General features: G+C 45.4%; 1 long non-coding RNA gene across 1 annotated transcript; it reads left to right on the top strand.

Annotated features, from left to right (window-relative positions):
- The first annotated feature begins 50 nt into the window (after positions 1-50).
- Positions 51-19,382, top strand: LOC121111287. Its single transcript, XR_005861332.2, has 3 exons — positions 51-4,432; positions 7,709-7,895; positions 10,496-19,382. It is a non-coding gene; the product is annotated as an uncharacterized LOC121111287 (long non-coding RNA).
- The last annotated feature ends 54 nt before the right edge of the window (positions 19,383-19,436 follow it).

The following is a 19,436-nucleotide window of genomic DNA, read 5'->3' as shown; positions in this document are numbered from 1 at the left end:
GGCTCTCGCGAGAGGAGGCGGTGTGACTCGAGGTGGCGTTTGCTGCCCCTTCAGTTTCCCGCCCTCGTCCTCCGGCGGGATGCGCGAGCTGAGCGCGAGGCGGGGCTGCTCGCGCCGTGCTGCCGTGGGCGGCTCAGGAGCACTGCTGTGGGACCGGAGCTGCCTCCGTTTCTCTGGTGATTCCTAACGGCTCTTTGCTCGGAACTTTCTGACTGAGAAGTGCCCTGTTCCCTTTAATGGGAGAAGAACCTGCTTCGGTCTCCTCAGGGGCGAATTCCTTCTTCACAGGATTTCTGTCGCCACGGCAGGGCTGCCTGTAGACGTTACGCTTCTGTGCTGTGTTTATCTAGGACATTAACCGTGTGTTCTCCTTGGGAATCACTTGGGAAGGAAGCATCCCATAACAAAGTGCTGAGCAGTTCTCTTATCTCCTTCACTGTCATCTCCCTCTGCAGTCCCTATACATTTTTCCCTAGGATCATCTACCTCACTAAAATATGTAAGTGCATGGTATCCCCTGTTGAACACAGCTGGTGCAAGCTTTAAAAGGGCTTGGAGAATTACTACAAGAGAGATTAAGAGGGAAAAACAGTTAATGGGAAGGACAAAAGGATCTCAGTCCTCTTGGTTTATCGTAGGAATGGTTAAACGTGATCAAAGCACATGGGGAACAGGCTTGATAAGAAAGAATAAGCAAAGATATAACCAACCTTCAAGAATGGAAGCAATATAAATTACAGCTAAAAACAGAGAGGGAGTCTATGATGGCGAGAATAAGTAACATCGGACTAATTTCCAAGTATAATGGAAACTTCCAGAAGGCTTTTGGTAATGACGTAGTCATTCTGCATTCAGACACCTGATTCACCCTTCTTTATAGCCCTGTAACAGCCTGAGTTATAAATGATGATCTTCTCCCAAATGGCAATAACCAGCATTGTTACTCTGTCCCATAACTTCTCATGAGGAAGACGTGGAAGCAGCATCTGCTGTAGCTTGAGCATTTCATTAGACAGGCCGTTTACTTTTCTCACACAGCTAAGACTACACACCATAGCTGTATCTCAGCCAGGAAGGTTTTATTTGAAAAGATGGTTCGTGGGTAACCTGGAATGCTCCAGAAATTGTTGCTACTGCTCCCAAGCCTGAAAAGCCAGATACTCTTCCACTGGCTGAAGAAGCATGAGACACTGTCTTGCTCAGAGCAAAATATCCTACTGAATCCACCAGGCAAACCAACTGCAATTCTGAGAAGTTGAGTTACAACACCAGAACATCCATCCAAGCTGCTTTCAATGACTTTCAGTCTATGGCAGGAAGATGTCCGAGTGTCCGGTTCATGCGCTTCACTGCAACAGACAACAAAGAATTTGCTGGCCCACTGACTTTTGCACGGACATTTCTCATTGTTCTTTGGTGCATCTTTTGGGAAGAAGGGACAAGACAAAGCTGTCAACTCATCTTTCTGAATGAGCACATAGTGTGGCCTGAAATATGATATGGACATCACGGTGACAGTGAAAAGGCCATTGTCCACGTGGCCATGGTGCAGCATGGGACCACAGCTGGAAGCTAGAACAAGTTGGCAAACATCTTGTTCCAACTTCTGCTATGCCATCTGGTTTCCAGTTAGGTAACTGACATTAAATGCATTTTCTCTGTATTACCATCTGGCAGCTGCTTGTACAACAACAGAGCAACACGCAGAATTTGGCTAGCAGTTGTCTTAAGAATCATATCAAGGATACTTGAAACACTGATTCTGAAACAAAAATGGCTTACAAGAAGGGAAGTTCCTTTGGCTGGTGGCTTTACATGCACAGAGTATTGCTGGTAGGAAAATGGAACGGAAAGTTCTATATCCTTGTGTTTTGCATGTATTTATTTTGCAGAAGTGCCATAAAAGTTTCTAAGGGGGTAACCGTACAGGTTTCTGAAGAGTGTAATGTTGTATGAAGTTAAATTTTGTTCAAAAGTGTCTACACTTTTGCCATGCTATGGACGTACGTTCCCTTTTCCAAAATCAGAGGAGCAGGGCTTTTCTCTTTTCCTGAAATGATGTATGCCAAAAGTGAGCTTGGTGAAGAACAATCACAGTAATTAATTAGTACAGACACAAGTCTCAAAAAACACTGTAACAAATTTCATCTAAGAATTTAAGAGTAGTTGGCTGTAGTGCAACTGGAGGGTGAAATCCAGTGAAACGGCTGTAGCAACAGGTCTTCACATTTCTGAATGTCAAATTAGTGAAGCTTAGGGGGCCATTGTAACCTTGCTGGGTTTTAAGTGTAACAGAAAGGAGTGATTTAAGACATGCAGTAGAAGTTTCAAAAAATGATTCCCTGACAAAACAAATCAATATAAATATTGTTTTCTACTTCCTGCTGTGCATTCCTGCCTCTTTTCCAGTCCTTCTGCTCATGCTCGTAAGATCCTCATAATTCAAAGCGTCTGAAAACCAATCCAGAAGAAAAAGAGGTTGTTGGTTGGTTGGGTTTTTTTCTTCCTTTGATTTTTTTTTTTTTTTTTCCTTAATTCCAGGAAGAACAAAACTGAACTGTAAGATATTTGGCAGTCAGAGTTAAGCATGGGTTATTTGATGCAGTGCTATTTTGTCTCCACTCTGCTGAAGAATATTCAGTGTTTAATCTTCTACTATGTTTCCAGACATTTCTATAGATTAGACATAGGATATATACTAAGTCTCTGGAAAGAGGGCTTTGAGTTGACTTCATAAAAACGAGAATTTCAGATTCTAAATGCATCAGCAGTTCTGCCAATTCTCATTCTTCTAAGCACTTTATTAAAAGCATAACTACCATTGGAATACCAGTCTTGCAATTCAATCACCTGATCCAAAATCCATTATTTGAAGAATTACTTAAGTTTATTCTGGTTTCAATTTCAAACAGCTTTTTCACATGAAAGTGTGCAAGGCAACCTCTTAAAAGCCACAATCTGAGTGCAAGCAGAAGTATGAATAGGTTTGAGTCCACTTACAGAAAAATTTGGGGATGACCAGTCAGTAATATAGAAATACAGTTAATGGCTGTACAGATGTTACAGGGCACAGTACTGTGAAGCAAAGGTTTTCTACTGCAGACAGGAGTATAACGTATACAGTCTAGCCTGCACACTGTAATGTATAATAGAAGTTATTCTACCCATGCTGATGCTGCTGTTTCCAAGAACTACAGCCTCCATATCTTCTGCTGTTGTTCCCTTTGAAATTTCTCGGGAACATTGGACAGATGGTGCATTTTGACTCCCCACGTACCGAATTGGGAGTATTTCTGTAGCGCAGACAGGAATAAGTTGTACTAAAAGAGAGAAGAGAGTTGACAAAGTCATCTTTGATTTTAGAAGTGTAAGTGACCCGTGTTCTCTCACAACTCTAGTTTTATGAGCGCAGAGTTATTTATGCAGCTTAAAGGAACTAATGATCATCTGTCCCTGGTAATTAGAGGCTTTCTGTGTCATAATTTCTTCTGCTCTTTGAAACTAAGTCTAGTTAACATGGTTTTCCATATTACACGTTGTTAAATGTTTCTTTAGCTAGCCATAGATGAGCTGCTTTGTGCCGCAAGTTACCTGACTTTGAAAAGCATCCTCCTTTACACAAAGACATGGAAAACAAAAACCTGTGCTGCCCTAATCAGTGCATAGTAACAGAGACGAGAATTGAGATATCTTGTTAGGAAATGCACGAACTAGAGGACAACTAACACAAAGCTAACAGGAATGATTACTTTGTTTTACCATACTTCCAAGTAACGTACTACTTATTCCTCAGACAATGCATCTTCCCTTCAGAACTCTGAGCCTTGTACTGATTAGCACACGCCAGAATCATTGTGGCTGTTTTTCTGCTCCCCTTCTCTGCCTGGTTGATTTGTTTAAAAAGAAAAAAGATAAAAACGTGCGCATGTAAACCCAACATGGCCCAGCTTTCAGTCAATCAGCTTCAACGTGGACTGAAAAGACTCTATCTAGAGAAAATACATAAATTATTCAAGACTGTTGGGTGCTTCAAAAAAATCACTTAAAATTTCTCCCTGCCCCAATCCTCTCCTGTCAGCTGTATCCTAATCAGCTCAGCACAGAATATTTCACTTCCTTTCACCCTTTTTGTGCCGAAACACCTTCTTACTTTCTTTCTGATGCTTTCCCTGCTTGGACTCATTGCATGCTTTTTGTTTGGGTTTTTCCCACTCTGACTTCTGAGCAACCTCCTTTGAGGTCTGACCATCTCAGTTTGTGTTGTTAGCAGGTTTGCAGTCCTTGGGTGTTTCTTCAGTGCGCTGCCTCTTCAGAGATTCACCCGGAGGATGGTGTGTATTGCTATTCCAGGAGGACAGCCATGAGGTTATGATAATTGGTCACCGAATTCAAAGCTCACTGAGTTTGATGCCAGATAGGCAAAGACCAGCCGGTGAGTTGTAGCCAAAAGCAACATTTGTTACCAAAGTATTTAGCCAAGCCTCTGCTGACTGCTTAAAGCCAGTGGAATTGATTGATTGAGATGAGCAGGGAATTCTAATTTTCCCAGTGCTGTTTTGTTTGTTCCTAGTGCAAGGCAATTTTCTCACATGCGGGATGTGAAGATATAAATAATTAGAAGTCAAATCACCGAACTCCAATCTGTCTTAGCTGAAAGCAGCATTGGTGTATACAAGCTTCTCTATGTTGTTATAATGGAGGCTGTACAGTGTTCATGTCCACTTTTTTACTTCCTTTACTAACAGATAGAGGACTTTGGGCAATAATTATGTAAAAATGTGATCCCTTATCCAAAATGCTGTTCTTTTTTTTTTTGAAAGTCTTTTATATCCAGTACATTACAACCTGTGATGTAGATGAAGTCTACATCATTTTTTGGCTTTCATTTTCGCATGTCTTTGATGAAAGCTACTGTACAATATTGACGCCCTATACTTAAATGTCAAATCTTTGCTTTGAGGTTTTTGTAATATTTTGTTTAAATATTGAAGTGTCACAGAATTGCAGTCTGGAAATGCTATGTTTAAGTTCTTGGCTTTTGTTTTTAGCACAGCCATAACTCTTGCTACTAAGCCATTTGCTCATTTTGGTATGAGTAAGCATTGGTAATTCAGCTTCTCTTAAACAATAGCTAGATCTTGGCCATTGGGCATTTGGAGACACCCAAACTGGTTTAAAGCATGCTAGCACATACGCCAGAAGCTTAGCATAGACTCTGCTTACTATAATTCATGCTACTCCTATACTTCAGATACATTCCCAGTAATTAGAGCCAAATCCTCAAGGTTGTCTGAGGACAGGCCTAATGCTTTGGGACACGAGAGACTAAGGGAAATCCTCCATAATTTCACTGATGAGACCCTAAAAATGATTATGCAAACTTCAGCCTCTTTCTGAAAAGAGCAATTGCAGTACCCAGAAAAAGCTTACTGTATACGAGCCCTCACTCCTCTACAGTCTAATCCCTGAAGTCTGGGATGAGCTTCCTAAGGCCTCAAGAAGGACATCATTTCACACACAACTCTCTTCAATGCTGCATGTTGACCAGATGAGACAGCTCTTTGCTCTGTGTTGGTTACTGTACTGAAACACAAATTTATAGGGCTGCTTTGAGGGCTACTGATTCCTTACCACTGGTCAGGAATACGGAGAAATGTAGCCTTACTTTGAATAGCAGTTTGTTGTAGTAGAAGTTAAGATTATCTCTATCTGGGCACTACAACATTTTTCTTCACATTAAATAATATAAATAACAAATTGAAGAAATACCTCACTGTAACAGCACTTTTCTGACCCTTCAAAGTACATGGGTGGTTCAGAAGATATGAATCAGTCAACTAAATTCACCTCTACTAAATTTCCAATAAGAGTGTGTTTTATTGCAATCTAATACAAGTATCTTCACAGGCCAGTGTGACCAGGGCTCCTGAAATAGTCCTGCTCAGAAGAGGTCATTTAGTTCCATACATACTGCACTCTCCCAGAAACAGAAATATAACTCAAAGCCCACACAGGTGTAGCATCTTATAGTCCATTCCATCTGATGGTGGAAAATCTGAAACAAAATACAGAAAACTGAAAGTAGACTAACATATATATATAGTTTTTGACATTTCCATCACAGATGTGCAATTTTCACTCCACAGTTTTCATAATCCTTTCTTTGTTTTGTTTTGTTCTAATAGCAGAAGAAATATTGCAGTTTTCACAAGCTAGGGCCCACAAATCATTTTTGAGCATACAATAAGTAACTACAGTTGTAATTCCCACTCTTGCAGAAGAAAATGTTGTTGGCTTTAAGCAGTAGAACTTGTGGATGAAAATGTCTCTACACACCGAGTGGGGTTCTGAGTGGGCTGAAGTTGTTGCAGGAGTACGCACCTGGTTTTTCAGCCAAAATATATTTAGCTTAAGAGAGTCAGTACAGGAGGTGTGGGGGATCTCCTAGCTGTCATACCTAGTGTTAAGTAGAATCCCTTTGCTTAACACTTTCAGATTACTCCATCCAGCTGAATACGCTCATCGTAATTTAAGGCAAAACAGGAGGCTCTGCCCTTAGCAATGCTTTGGGAATCCCTTCTTCTTGGTCCCCTGTGAGCATGGGAAGCAGTCCTCGCTCAGGGCTGACTCTGGGCCCTTCCACACCCTTCAGTCATGGTAGGTGCACAGCAGCACTGTCCCACTTGCACCAGTTGGGGCCTTTTGCCCAACACACCCAGTGCAACGACAGGAACAGATCCTGCTGGATGCATCTTCTATGGGGATCCAGCTCACCGCCGGGTCTTCCTGTGTCCTTCCGCTGTGCCCACACAATGTAAGAACAAAAGAGCTGTGCTAGGTCGCCTCAGAAGCTCTTCTCAAACTGTCCCCAAAAGGAGGAGCTGCCAGGAGGAAAGGAAGCTACAGGCCACCACAAAGCAATGCTCCAGGCCCCAGGAGCTCTTATCTGCAAAATGGGAGAAAAAGGCTGGTTATTAAGTTGCTATTATTTTGTTGTTTTTATTTCTGCTACCAAAATTAACCCAGCAGCTGAAGGAAGACAAATTTAGGAACAAGTGAAATTTAAAATAAGATAGCAGGGAGGAAAGTAAGGCTCAAGAGCTACCCTTTTAGCAAATGTTAGGAATGGCTCCTTTGCTCTTCACTTCGTGGCAGCACAGTTGAGGGCGCAGCAGTCAGAGTCACTGACCAGCTTGCCTCCCTCTAGGTTTTAACACAAGAGAATATAAACCTCTATTTTGTTTCTGTAGAATCTAGTTCTGTACAGTGTATCTTTTGAGGTGACTTTACAGAAGCACGTAACCAAATTGGTGTTTAATTAAAAGATGCCTGTGCAATGAGAAGTACTAAGCATAAAGAAATTCTGAATAAACTTCTAAGAGAATATCAGCATTAAAACTGCCATGGAGACAACACAAATACTTAATTGAAATGTAGCATATGGAAACAGTCACATGAGAAGGGTTGAAGAATTCAGCATTCGTCATCTGACATTTTGTTGTAATTAGTAAAAATAAATAAATCACAATATATACATCTTGTATATTGATGGTATTTTAAATAAACACTGTGAAAGAAAATCATTCCTGGACAGAATTAGCTGCATTTCCATCCAAGAATGTTGTGTCTAGTTCCAGAAAGCCATGACATTACTTTCCATTATGGTATATTACTGGAAAAAGTGATTTGTTTGCTGTCTTGCCCATAGGTGAGAGGCAACATGCAGCTGCACTCAGAAAGGATACAGGAGAGAAAACGAAACAATGTGCTGATGCTGGTCTGTACCCAGTGGGCTTATGGAAAAGCCTGCAGGAAAAAGTCACTGCCTCCAACCCTACCTGTGTCAGGTCTTCAAAACATCACTGGGCACCCAGCACGTCCCCTGCATTTCCACGGTAAGGATGTCCTCTGTAAACACACTGCTTTTTTGTTGTTGTTGTTCATCTGCAGAGATTAGATCTTCATGCAAACAACAAGTCAGGCTATTTCTGTAATATGTCGCATCATTTGATGCTCAGGACAGCACTGCTGTAAGAGCTGGGTGCCACCAGCACCCCTTCTCTTTTCACTGGCCCCCCATTCCCTGCCATGTCTCCCATTTGGATGAAGAGCACACATATACACTACGATGCAATGTGTGTCTGTCTTGCACAAGGTGTCAGAGCCCTGATGTCCCTTCAGCTGGGTCACTTCTAAAACACAGCAGCCTTTCCTCTGAACTCCATTCAGCACAGCAGAGCACTTTGCCAACCTTCACCCCTGATTTTGTGGTGAGCCAGCAATTGCTTAGGCTGGCATGAGGTCAGGTCTCGCGTCGAAGACATTGATCACCTTTACAAGTGAAAGGTTCCCCAGTGAATAGTTCTGAAAGGAATAATCACCTTCCTGGTCCATCTTTCCAGCCCAAGACTGTGTCTAACAAGCATCTAGTTAGACATGTGGACTACAAGCATTAACGATTTAAAAATCTTTGTGTATACCATACAGGCATCAAAAAACAAAGGCATGGAGCCAACCCCCAGTAAAGTCAGTTGAAGTTTCCCTATCAACTTAAGGTGGACCTGCATCATTATTACAAGCATCATCCCTGGCTTTCTGGAAGCTACTTGTTATTTTCTTAACAGCCAGCAGGCAAATTGATTTGCACAGAATTTATAACAAAGGCAATAAGTAAATAGCAACTGTTATGTTGCCTGGCAAATCTGAGGCTAAGGAGGGCAAACGATGTCAGCAACGTTTTCTTCCCCTCTCAAGATTTTTTTTAAATTAGATTTGCTGTACTTCATAAACACATGGCTAAGTCTGTTTTCTCCTGATTTGCACATGAATCTCTGTTTAATAAATGTGTCAAGGCGGTGCAGAGAACTATTGCTTACATCTGTGGAATACCCCAAGGGCTCCCTGACTTTCTGTGAAAGAAAGAGCTGAAATATTCCCTAGGTCCTGGGGGCAGTTGGCTATGGCCAAAATCTGACCAATTTTTTCCAGCTACTTCATTTAGTCCAGTTCAGAAACGTTATCCTTCCTCACAAACTAACAGCAGGTTTTAGAGCAGGAGGAATACAGGAATGAGCTCTACATTTTGCACACTAAACTGTCTAACGTGCATGAAAAATATTATGACCATTAAGCCCCACAAAGGCACTTTGCCTGTTTCATTATCACACAATACAACGTCTTAATTTGCATTTGATTAACCTCACCGTGAGTGTTAATTAATATTAACAAGTAGCAGTGATTCTAAATACCAAGAAAGCATCAGTGAAACAGGTCCTGTGCCTGGGTAGGACAGCAGGACCAGCACCCACAGGCCAGAAGCTTCGTTCTGGAAAGTCCAACCTGAACTGGCACTGAAAATTAGAAGGCAGATGTGGGTGAAGACTTTGCAGATGGACTCTGTGAAGTCAGTCGAAATCTCTAGGCTTGAAGATTTGTTCCTGCACATGTTCCTTACGGACAGCTTAGTCCACAGTATGATGATACGGCATTGCAAGTGGTTTTATAGAGCCACAGGTTGTTAGGCTACAGCTTTGTTCACCACCATTAACCATACCGCCTCAATTAATTGTGCACCCAGTGCTCCATAAATCTGTTAATTAAAATAAGATCTTTTACTATAGTATTTTTATAACAGCTTTCCTTCTAGACATGCGTTCAGTTAGGCTTCTTCCACTGTACTGCATCAGCTGTACGCTTCTGTCAGTCACAGCTAATTAGCAGTGGACGAGCTACACCACTGCAGAGCTGAAATGACACTGGAAGCTGCTCACAGCCATCTCCTACCCATGACCACTGCACTGGATGGGGAGAGCAGCTCCTGCGGAGGCAGCAGCCTTGCTAGAAAGGCTAGGCAGAATCTGCACCAGGCTCTGCTGCTTTCCACACTGAAGCTTGTGCCGAGGCTGTGATGAAGAGCAGCCCATGCCCTGCACATCAGGCATGAAACAGTGATATAGGAACAGCAGGTCTGCACACCTGAAGGCTTACAAAAGGGACAGCGTGACTCGATTGCCTTTAAGCTGTGTGACATTATCGTTGCTAAAATCCCATATGAGGATTGTTGGCTTTGCCCTTAAGTGTTCCCTGCATTTTCTGTAATTATCTCCATGAAAATAAGGGACTCTGATAGCTATATCTATAATCTTACAGTCTGAACTATCCTCTCTACTCCCTAGTCTTTACTGCATAAAGAACTTCAGTTCTGCACAGGGTATTTGCAAGTGCATTCTTAATGTGTCTGTTCCTCTAATAGCATATTGGCCATTCCTTCATCAGAGGGAAAGTCTGAGATGTGTTAAAATAAGGGGAAAACTCCCATGGGCGTGAGTGGCCTTTGGACTATGTCTCCATGGAAGCTTTTATCCTCTTGACAAAGTGGTGCAAATTTCCACTGAGCAGGCATTGCTGAGGGAATGCAGTAATAGCAGAAACAAAACAAAACACCCCAAAACACAACAAAAGACATTTCTGATTTCCTTCCTTCTCATCTCCTCAGGTGTCACGTCAGCTTGTCTCTTTTGGCAATAAAGCCTTGTGCGCTGAGGGCACACACAGCTCACAATGGAAGGGGAAATAGCAAATCTCTAACAAAACATTGTGCTCCAACTATTGTTTATCCAGAGGAGAGATGCGCAGCACGAAGACTGGTAGTTGTATCACGCGTTAAGGCACGCTGTGTTCCCTCTTTCCTGCAGCATCTCATCCACTACCGGGCCACAGAGCACACCAGCGTGGGGAACACCAAGACCCCACTGGATGAACCACCCCACAGCAGCCAAGAGATGCTTTCCTCCCTTTTCTCAACTGTCCCAGGCCACGCAATGTGCCATTTTGCTTGTGCTCCATCAATATAATTGCCAGGATTGTTGTTTCTGGTTGAGGATCTCCAAGTGCTTTTTCTGAATAGCCCGTGGAGACTCATGCTTGTGTTACATTCACCCAGCACAGTCAGAACTAAAAATCCCTTTTCCCCATCTCAGCTTTCAGCACGTTCCTCTGCACAGGAAGACTTCAAACCTCCATCCACCGCACTGTCTCTTCATGTAGTGAGAAAATTGGTCTTAATGCCTAAAAATAAAGAGGACCTTTATATTATCAGGCATTTGGGCCTGAAATAGGAAGCTCTCTTGTTGCTGACACCTTGCATTTACCACGGCGTTTCTGCAGGGACGTCGTGCTACCTGGTTCCTATCCCAAGCGGCCACCTCACAAATTGACCAGCTGTAAGGGCTCCTGCTCCAGAACAAAGAATCAATAGCATTCTGCTTGGATAGCCTCAAAGGGTGCTTAACTTTTAATTGAACACTGGAAAAGAAATTGCAAAGTGCAGGAGCTCAAAACAGCATGAAGCCCCGCATAATTATCTTTCTCCTTGCAGTTCCTTATGCAGGCTGGAGACCAATTAAACACATGCGCAGGCTAAAAAATGATTTGCAGAGATTTATCTTTTGTCATTTTGCAAGTGGACTGAAGCAGAAAGTGAGTGTAAACAAGGAATGGGAGCTGCTGCCCTGCACCGTTTGCTCTGGTACCTCAGCTTTTAGCTTTACCCACCTACAGCAAAGGCAGCACAGACTTTGCATTTGCTTGCAGTGTCCTGAACTTGGCTCATCTCAATGGTGAACACCAGGATTTGAGAGCAATATGGATACGTATATGGGCTTTTTGAAGCGTTTTGAGACCGGTTTCTCATGCTACACAGTTGTATTCTTTATCAAACTACTCGTCCTAATGTGAGCTGTTGTGTTCAAGAAATGTTTAGATGTTGTACTGAGTGGGACAATATCCATGGTAGGTGGACAGTTGGACTGGATGATCCTGGAGGTCTTTTCCAACCTTGGTGATTCCATGATTCTACCATTATAACACAGAAGCAAAACAAAGTAAACACTTCTGTCTTCCTGCTGCAGAAAGGCAAAGCCAAGCCAGGTCTTTGTTGACAAAATACACTCCATTTTAATCATGCTAACAAGAATACTTGTAACATTCACTGAGTCATACTTGGGCAGCAGCAGCACCGCTGCACTTGTCAAAGCTCAGGAAGGGTCTGGATGACGCTCTCAGGTCTAATTTTGGGGTGGTTCTCTGTGGAGCTGGGAGTTGGAATGGATGATCCTTATGGATCCTTTCCAGCTTGTGATATTCTATGATTCTATCAAATGCCCCAAATGAGAAACCCTTCTCATGTCAGTGTGGCACTACATCACCCTCGAAGGAGCTTTGATGGTCCTGGGACTGCTTTGTACCCCCCCACACACACTGCCAGCCCTGTGCTCCCCTGCCTGCTCCGTGCCTATAGCTCGGCACCAACAGCCCATGCACGGCAGCCTGGGATGCACGCTGTGAGCGCAGCCAGAGCTGCTGCACATCCCCATTGCACAGCCAATGCTGCCACCCTAATGCAAAGCAGAGAATATGTCCGCGCTGGGCAGGAGGGGAGAGCATCTGCGCACGGGGCACGGAGGTGCGGGATGTTTTATCCGCTGTGTCGCAGGAATGCAAAGGCAGACACAGCGCTGACTGCTGCGGGGCCCTTCCTCAGCCTCGGACGGGGTGAGAAGGGAGCCTTAAAAGATGCGGAGGACCGTTAAAGCGACGGAAAAAAAGACTTCTCGCTGTCATTTTTATAGATCTTAAGGCACGAGGCACCGCGAACGCTTTAAAAGCGCCCAGAAACGCGCCGAATGCGGAAAATAAATGCTTTTGCCTATTAGCTGAATATTTTGCCTCTGCGGACGGCGCTGCGCTGCTCCCTCCTCCGCCGGGAGTTTCCCGGGGCGGCGGGCGGCAGCCGCATGGCAATGCTGACATCTGCCGGCGCTTTGCTGCCGTCCTGCAGCCCGCAGAGCGCGCGGTACGCAGCGCAGACACGGGGAGGAGCGGAGCTCGAAGCTGCGAGCCAAATAACCGAGCGAGGACGGCGATTAATCGGTGAGCGCGGCTGTGCGCGCGTCGAAGCACCGCACCGCACCGCACCGCGAAGCGGCTGCGTGTCAGAAAGTTGCAGAGTTAAGAGGAAAACGGACTATCCCTAATTACGTCCTCTTAAGAGCGCCTTTATCGGAGTAGCCCTAATGATGAGCGATTGATTTCTTTAATAAACCAGTGCTGCGGCCGATCCTGCTTGCGTCTCCTCAGCGCCAGCACCAGCCCGGCGCTGCGCACAACATGGTGGTGCAAAACACAGCAGGCTCCTACAACAGCCCTGCCTGTCCTCCTGGTGGAAGCCCTCTGCAACAAGAAAAACTCCTCGGACGTGTTGATGACAGTGGTGCTCTCTGGTATGCCGGAGCGCGTGAGCCAAGCCCCTCTTTTGCTCTGTTTGGACTCAGATCTCCTTTCTGCTTGCCTAACCCAGAGCAGCAACATTTTTCCCTCTGCTTCCACAACATCGTGCCGTGCTGAATCAGAAGGGGAGGAGGGAAGCAAACAGTAAAAAGCTTCTTTGTGAGACAGAAAATTGGTATCTCGCTGAGCTGTTCTCTATCCTAGCATTTGTAACGCAGCACCGCCCGCCTCTTGCAACACGCTCGCGGTGCATGCGTGCCACGAGGAGCTGTTTTCTTTGCGACTGGGGGAAGCTCAGCAAGGCGAGGTGCTGCCTCTGTCCCAGCTGTCCTCTGCGGCTGCCCCTGGCTTTCACCTTGCAGGGGCTCACGTGTGCCCACTGCCCTACAGAGCAGCATTTCTTGCGATGGTGCTTGCTGGTGCGAAGGAAGCATCTGCAGACCCTCACTGGGGTGGAGGTCTTCAGGTTCTGGGCACTGAGTTCCCAGGTGGTTGTGGTAGGACAGGGAGGGAGAAGGACCACGTGAGCCAGCAGAAGTGGGGGTCAGGGCCCCCTGCCACCAGTCTTTGGCAGTACCTGAGCCAACACTTTGGCATCGTGGCTGGAACTCCTTGGGAAAGGAGGTGGCTGAAGGAGCTCCTGTCCCTGTCCTGGCAGCGCGGGAGGTCCCACCCGTGGCCAGGAAAGCTGCCCCAAGGAAGAGACAGTGCTTTCCAGCATGAGAATAAAACTAATATGCAGCTGTAGCTAAATGGAGAGAGATGGAAAGCAATGCTCCTGTGCCCCACATGAGAGCATTCAGCCCTACCCACATGCCAGGGGGCACAAAGTATGGGTGCATCAGCAGCACAGCGGGGTGCTGGCCTCGTGTCCTGCTCTCTGTTGGTTATGGCTGTGGGTTTTGGGGTTTTGGCACCTTCCACCTTCCCTGATGTTTAGGGAGAGGTGAGGGGAGGCATTTTGAGGTGATGATATAATCCTTCTCTGGTTGTTTTTTTGAGTGTATGAGGTAATGAATGTCTTCAGTACTTTAAAGGTGCCGTGAGAAGCTGCAGGGCATGTGTGGATGCCAGCGTTTTATGGAAGGGGTGGTTTTTACTGCCAACAGACTTAAAAAAAATCCCTCGTATTAATAAGGCTGGATGTTATTGCATGTCAGGAGTTATTGTGAATTATAAAGTACTTCTTACTCGGTGGGTAATGAAAACACTTGGCGCTCGGTCCCAGTCGCTAAGGGTAGATGGTGGCGGCTTTATCTACAATAGCCAACTTGACCCGGAACTTTCTATCATTTTAAATGATGTTTTAGTGCTGCCTTTTGCTCTCACCTGAGCTTAGGGCAGCTTCAGCATTCAGCACGGATTAACAGAGCTCTAAAAGAAAACGAAAGAAGGGGACGCTGCATGCTGTGGTGGTAGTGCACCCAGACACTGCTCCACATACACATGCATATGGATGCTCCTCGTGCAGCATTGCAGAGTTGGTCCTCTTATGACACGAGCTGCTGTTCACAACTATTACTCCCCTGCTGATAACGTGACACATCATAGAAATGCCAAAAATATCTCCAGGAGAAAAGGAGTGGAGATGGGTGCAAGTGGAGAGCTAAATAGTTGCTCTCAAGCGTACTTGTCTAAAAAAAGCACCCCGCCTTTAACACCAAAGGGTATTACTACAACATAGCTGTGAGTTGGCAAACACTCTGTCATAGGGGGACTCCTCAGGACCTTACTGGAGTATTATTTGTCCCTAAAGTGCATTTGTATACTTTTAACATTAAAAAGCAAGAGAGCAGGAACGCTCAGAGCTCTCTCTGTCTCTTTCTCTCGATAACGTTCTTTGAATGATTAGGTTGGGTATGGGTATATCTCTTGAACTGGGGATTACAAGTACAGCATAACCTTTTTTGAGGTGTAGGTGAAACCTAGCCCATCTAGTGGGCTGAAAAATCTCATAAGCACCCAGGAATGTGGTCACCCTTTGGCAGCAGTGACGAGTGATGTCACCCAATACACTCGAGATCTCCTGCCTCGTCCCTGACTAGGTTCGGTACTGGTCAGTCCCATTTGGCATGGAGAAAAGCTCCCACATGAGCTATGTCACCAGCAGCAGAGCCAAATCAAGACAAAGATGGAGTAAGTTGGGTCAAAGGAGCTGCTGGTGGATCTATTTTCATCATACTTGGCAAGCCAACATTTTAACTCGTGCTTATTTTATTAACAAGAACAAGTCCGAGTCAGAAATGTGATGTAAAGGGAGGAGGAAGAGAAAATACCCCCCAGCAATTCAGATGCTGTCCTCCTCTGAGATACGAAGATGCATCAGGAAAACAGCAAGGAATAATGTTTGGGATTACAGCAGCAGCCAGGGGAGCCAAACACAAGAGTCACTGCAATTACCTTAGGGATGAGAGTAACTTGCAGCCAGCCTTCCTCTGAAATGCAGGCGGAGAATGACCACAGATGCCTTACAGGAGACTTAATTGTCCTTGCCAACAAGGCTCATTATCCATACATAAACATATGTGCTGCTTTTTTAACAGCAAAGTGCACTTTTTCAAGAGAGTATTTTACATCTGAACTGCTTGAGTGTCAAATTAGATGAGTCTGGCTTGCTTTTAATTACGCCAGCCATTGGTTTGTGCAGAAGGAGAAGGGCTGTGCCACTTCTGAAGGCACAAGAGGATTGCTATGTATAAAACAGATAGTTTCATCATTCCACGAGAGCAGTGCTGGAGATCAGCAACGAGTCTGAATTCATATTTCAGAAGGTTTTTGCTCTGGGTTTCAGCCAAGATCACCTTTTCAAGAGGTTTCTGCCTCTCACTGATTCAAGTTTACATAAAACGAGAGCTGGACCTTGAGTCTGTTGCCCCACACCTCCTGCAGTCACTTGTACTTCAGCAGGCAGGTGGAACACACGGCCAGGCCAGAAAAATAACTTTTTATCCTCATTCTGCATTCGTGTAAATCAGTGGAGAACCAGACCCCAGGGAAATAGGCAATTTCCTGCAGGTATTTAACAAGGCGCACAGGGAAAACAGAAAGAGGATGGCCGTTCCCAGGGCAGAATTGCCAAGGAAGCCATTTTCCCTCCTTGGGCTCCATTTGCAGGCACCTTGCTTCTGATGGAGATGAGCCCCAGGTTTTTCCAAGGCCATGTATGTGTGCTGTTGGGAGGGGGCACAAACTGAGGACTAGTGGGATGGGCATCCGGGCAAGTTGGGCAGGTGGGGCGAAAGCACTGAGGGGATTCATCTTTTTTCCAGGCCATCGCATGGATGTTAACCAGGAGCCCCGTTCACATCTTTTCAGTTTGGCCAGGTTTTTCAAAGGATGAAAATAACTGCAGAGGTAATCAAACTGCTGGATATTCTAGTGGGGGAAGTGTAGCTTAAACGTGCCAAAATGCAGCTTCTGCCAAAAGCTGCTCGATGAACAAGACGGTTTTTGTGATCTGGTGTTCACTTCCCTCTTTTCGTAAGCAGGAGTGAAGAATAACTGTTTTGGCAAGAGCTGGACGTGTGGTCTGTCCCATGAGCAGGCTGGCTGGCACAGTGCACCACATTCGCAGAGCCTGGGCAGCCCTACAGTTCACAGCAAGTTAAAATCACCGGGCTTATTTTGTATGCAGCCTGGTGAGGTGCCCCAGGGGCCCCAGCACTGTGATTCAGCAGTGCTAACACAACCTCTGCCATCTCCACGCATGGACTTTGCAAAGCACAGCTTGCCATCCTTTATTTCTTAGGAATAAAAACTGATAGCCAGGCCTGGCTCCTATCGGGGCAAGGCACAGATCTCTCCCGTGAACAGGACAGCAGACTTTGCAAGAGTATTTTTGGGGTTCTACATTTTCTAGATAATTACAGTAAAACATGGAATTTTGTGATGAAAGCCATAGTTAAAGTGCAGTGTTGAAAGCCTTTAAAAAGTCTGTATTCAGTACGAACTTAGCAGGAAAACATCTGTGTGTACAGGAATGGGAACCTGATGCCTGCAGCAAGTCTCGCCTCATACAAATATAAGTTCAGGTTTGAAACTCGTAACTCAGGGTTCAGTCTCTCATATTAATGTGAAAAAAACCTTTAAGAATCAATTGGAGATTTCTGTTGTCAGAGCAAGGCCACGAACTGAGGCTCTTCAGCCTCCTGAGTGCCACTTCTAAAATCTCAAGGTACTCTGTACTCTTCGTGTCAAAAACAGGGGGGGAACTACATGAGTGATGGCTGTTACTTCTCAGCTAGTACTGAAGCGAGGGGTCCTGCCTGTTTGTACCAAAAGCAGCATCAGCAAACCAGTGTGTGCAACCAAATCCAGGCATTTAAAAAAGCTGAAGCGTAAGTCATCAACCTGCAAGAGAGATCAGAAAACCAGGAGACATTATAGTCCATTCTAATTGCCCTCTTTCTTCTTGCCAGTGTCCCTTCAGAACTTGGTTTGCAAGAGCTTTTCCCTGCTGAAGGCGTTCAGCTGTCACTTTTGTTTTCACCTCCTTTGTTACTCTGAGCTTTCACTCCAAAAAATGGGATTTATTACTACAGAAATTGAGATAGCAGGGAAACGCAGCGATGTCTGGAGACTCGGACTGAGGTCAACAAGAGTGAGCAATAGAACCATGTATAACAAAACAGGGATACAACAAATAAGAGCAGCCGATGTATTTATATCTCCTTCCTCATTGATGAGATAGAAAATGGACACAAACCCACGAAAGAAAATCCTCTAACGAACCCAAAGCGTGAACAAGAGAGATGTGAGTATATATCGATGTATAAGGATGTACATCCTGCAGAGGGAGCAGCAGCTGTGCCCCGTGGTTGGAAGGAGCTCTGGGCACAAGAAGCAGCACAGGGTGGGGAATGGCAGGGACAAGGGGCACAGACACCTTTGTGCCCTTGTTTTGGTTCCCAATCCTGCAGTATTTGGCTCCGTCCGGTGTTCAAACATTGCAAATCAAATGCTGCACCAATTAGGTCATTGGTTTTAGAGGGAAGCTCTGAGTGAACGACAAGGATGGAGAGATTTGGGCTTTTGTCCATGTGTGTTTGTGAAGCTGCTTTTCATAGAATGAGAGAACCAGGGAATATCCTGGAAGGGACTCACAGTGTTACCTCTGAGTCTGATCCTGGCTCCACACAGCACCACCCAAACCCCGCATCTGAGAGCCATGTCCCAAAGCTCCCGGAGCTCCGGCAGCTCAGGGCTGTGTTTACAACAAGTGCATGCTGTAGAAGTTCTCCCAAGACCAACAGCTGGCAAAGCTGCTGCCTGCTGGGCCCCTCTTTTCCCATTTTCAGCATGCTCAGGTGGTGCGGGGCTGTTTCAGGGCACATAAAGAGCTTTGCCAAGGAGCATGCAAAGGAAGGCTGTTCAGCGTGGGTGACTATTCCCCTCCCCCTTTTTTTTTCCCTTTCTTTCCCCCCAGACGGAGCCTTGGCACAACTTCTGGATCTCCTACGTTGCCATCTGATAGCAGCGCTCGTCTTGTGTGGCACTTGGCACCCACCGAAGGACTTTTAGGCAGGGCTTTTCGCAAGTAACTGTGAAGTCTCTGCATGGTGCGAGCTCTGGAATTCACTCAGAAGGTGATGATAACTCCAGAATCTGCTGAAAAAGTAACCCTGGTCTCGTCCTCTTGTGGCAGCCTGAAGTTGGAGTGGGTGAGACTGGCCGGGCCACTCAGGGATGGACATGTGTGAGACTTTCTCCTACTGACTGGGAAAGGACTCGGTGGAGGAAGTAAATTAGGATGCTTAATTAACAGGCCGAGGTAATTAGTGCATGCCCAGCTTCAGGACTGCTGGGAAGGTACAGAAGTCAATGGGAAGAGCCAGGTGAGGTTTGGTAGGTGTTAATCCGGTGCTTTGTCTGCTAAATCTCTGCTGGGATGAGCAAGCACTGGTTATGTGACCCTGGTTATGGGATACTGCAGGCTCAGGAGAGCCCGGTTGGGTTTAATGCTCGAATTTCCCCAAAATGTGGATCCTGCTCTTAAATAACAGCAGTAAAGCTATTCTACATTCTAATGCATGGTGGTATAATAAATGTAGTGAAACCGAATCCCGTCTCCTGTAGAGCACCAGAATTTGGGGGGCTTCTGCAGCTGCCCTGTCCTGGGGCAGTGGAGGAGAAACGCTTTTGGGCCGGGG

This window comes from Gallus gallus, chromosome 7 (genome assembly GCF_016699485.2).
Source record: "Gallus gallus isolate bGalGal1 chromosome 7, bGalGal1.mat.broiler.GRCg7b, whole genome shotgun sequence".
NCBI classification, from domain to species: Eukaryota; Metazoa; Chordata; class Aves; order Galliformes; family Phasianidae; genus Gallus; species Gallus gallus.
Note: the sequence above shows the minus strand (reverse complement) of the source record. Positions and strands in the feature narration are given on the sequence as shown.